The sequence below is a fragment of the Haemaphysalis longicornis genome, unplaced genomic scaffold (assembly GCF_048455015.1).
Source record: "Haemaphysalis longicornis isolate Haplotype H1 unplaced genomic scaffold, Haemaphysalis longicornis Haplotype H1 scaffold_5, whole genome shotgun sequence".
Taxonomy (NCBI): domain Eukaryota; kingdom Metazoa; phylum Arthropoda; class Arachnida; order Ixodida; family Ixodidae; genus Haemaphysalis; species Haemaphysalis longicornis.
In genome coordinates, this window is record NW_027526385.1 from 174582924 (window position 1) to 174585680 (window position 2757).

The window sequence follows — 2757 nt, forward strand, 5'->3', positions numbered from 1 at the left end:
TTATGCGGAGGTTGTGGGTTCGATTCCCGCTTCCGGAAAATACGGCGCATTTTTTCTCGACTTGAATTTTCAATTATCTATTCCTGCAAAAAAATGCAATCTGACCTCATTCGGCACTATAAAACACTGTTAAAACGCCAAACAGCACTGGCAATAAGGACTGCAACTTTGATATGTGTCCTTACGGAATCCGTCGTCCCGTACGTCTCTGTTCTACAAAATGCATTACGAGGGTTCTGGCTTCAGCAGTCTGAAATGCCTTTGGTAATCCCCGACTTCCGACCACGTCTTACGTGCGGCCGCTGGGAAAAAGACGTTCTACGTCTTCCCGCGGTAGTCGAGGGGCGGCGCTAGTTGACCGGGCTCTGAGCAGTCGCAAATACAAAACCCCACCGTATAGTCGAGAAGGGAGTCGCCGCTTAACTAGCTCAATGGTAGAGCACCGCACGCGTTATGCGGAGGTTGTGGGTTCGATTCCCGCTTCCGGAAAAAACGGCGCATTTTTTCTCGACTTGAATTTTTAATTATCTATTCCTGCAAAAAAAAATGCAATCTGACCTCATTCGGCACTATAAAACACTGTTAAAACGCCGAACAGCACTGGCAATAAGCACTGCAACTTTGATATCAATATATATATATATATATATATATATATATATATATATATATATATATATATATATAGGACAGAAATAAGAGTTGGCGGTCAAGAAAACCTCGAAAAGCAAAGGGGAGGAAATGGTAGGTCATCGAAAGTGATACCGAATTTGGAAAGAAAGAAAGTGGAGAAAAAATGCCTGCCAGGTGGGATCCGAACCCACGACTTCCAGAATACCAGTCTAGTGCGATAACCACTACGCTACCGGCGGTGCGAGTTTCCCCTCCACTTTCTGGGGTATTTATGTTAAGCTTTTTTGTTTCCCGTGCTTGGAGGTGGTAGCCAGCGCCACTCGGACTCCCCTTTCTTTCTTTCCAAATTCTTTATCTGTTTCATAGACCTACCACAACCAACCCTTTGCTTTTTGAGGTTTTTTTGACTGCCAACTCTTATTACTGTCTTATTTCAACGAGCCCCTCATTTCCTTTCCTGATTCGCTACATGCATAGCGTGGGCCTCTGTTCTGGCAGTCTTGGTGCCTTAGGAAGCTTAACAGGGTTCAATGCTGGTCGACCACTCTTGACATGTCGTAGATACTCGAGTCACGGCCCGGGGGTTAAAAAGAAGGTCCCCTTCACCCCGAGTAGTCCGAGTGGCGCTGGCTACCACCCCCAAGCACAGGAAACAAAAAAGCTTGCAAGAAATACCCCAGAAAGTGGAGGGGAAACTCGCCCCGCCTGTAGCGTAGTGGTTATCGCACCAGACCGGTATTCTGGAGGTCGTGGGTTCGGATCCCACCTGGCGGGCAGTTTTTCTCCACTTCCTTTCTTTGCAAATTCTTTATCTGTTTTAATGATCTACCACGTCCTCCCCTTTAATTTTCGAGGTTTTCTGGAGCGCCAATTCTTATTGCTGTCTTATTTCAACGAGCCTCTCATTTGCTTTTCTGATTCGATATATATATATATATATATATATATATATATATATATATATATATATATATATATATATATATATATATATATATATATATATATATATATATATATATATATAGATATAGGGTTTAGAAATGAGGGGCTCGTTAGCAAATACAGAAAGAAGTGCCGGCAGTCTACAACGCCAAAGAATGCATAGGGGAATGGTTGGACTATTTGTTACCGTTAGTGACGTTACATTATTATTATTATTATTTTATTAATTACGTGATAAAGAAAGAAAGAAAAACACGCGCCCAGAGTGGGGACCGAACCCACGCCTTTCGATTAGATCTCGAATGCCTTACCAACTCGGCTATCTGGGCGACTGTGTTCTCCTTCGCTTTCTGGGTTATTTATATTTACTACAACTGTATCTGACGCTTGAGGGTGGTAGCCAGCGCCACTCAGAGTACACGGGGAGAAGGGGACCTTCTTTTCAGCCCCCGGGGCGTGACGCGAACGTGTACAGCCTGTCATAAGCGGGCAACTGGCGGGAAACCCTCTTATGCTACCTTGGCGTCAAGGCGGCCAGAACCGAGGCCCTCGCTAAGCTTTCGCACGATAATAGGGTTTAGAAATGAGGGGCTCGTTAGGAAATACAGAAAGAAATGCCGGCAGGCTACAACGCCAAAGAATGCATAGGGGAATGGTTGGACTATTTGTTACCGTTAGTGACGTTACAATATTATTATTATTATTTTATTAATTACGTGATAAAGAAAAAAAGAAAAACACGCGCCCAGAGTGGGGACCGAACCCACGCCTTTCGATTAGATCTCGAATGCCTTACCAACTCGGCTATCTGGGCGACTGTGTTCTCCTTCGCTTTCTGGGTTATTTATATTTACTACAACTGTATCTGACGCTTGAGGGTGGTAGCCAGCGCCACTCAGAGTACACGGGAAGAAGGGGACCTTCTTTTCAGCCCCCGGGGCGTGACGCGAACGTCTACAGCCTGTCATAAGCGGGCAACTGGCGGGAAACCCTCTTATGCTACCTTGGCATCAAGGCTGCCAGAACCGAGGCCCTCGCTAAGCTTTCGCACGATAATAGGGTTTAGAAATGATGGGCTCGTTAGGAAATACAGAAAGAAATGCCGGCAGGCTACAACGCCAAAGAATGCATAGGGGAATGGTTGGACTATTTGTTACCGTTAGTGACGTTACAATATTA

The 2757-nt window shown here is 44.9% G+C and overlaps 2 non-coding genes across 2 annotated transcripts; both read right to left on the bottom strand.

The window, feature by feature from the left end:
- Positions 1 to 1835: 1835 nt before the first annotated feature.
- On the bottom strand, positions 1836 to 1907 carry Trnar-ucu (transfer RNA arginine (anticodon UCU)). The gene has a single exon. It is a non-coding gene; the product is annotated as a tRNA-Arg (tRNA).
- A 413-nt stretch (positions 1908 to 2320) lies between these two features.
- On the bottom strand, positions 2321 to 2392 carry Trnar-ucu (transfer RNA arginine (anticodon UCU)). Its single transcript has one exon. It is a non-coding gene; the product is annotated as a tRNA-Arg (tRNA).
- Between the last annotated feature and the right edge of the window lie 365 nt (positions 2393 to 2757).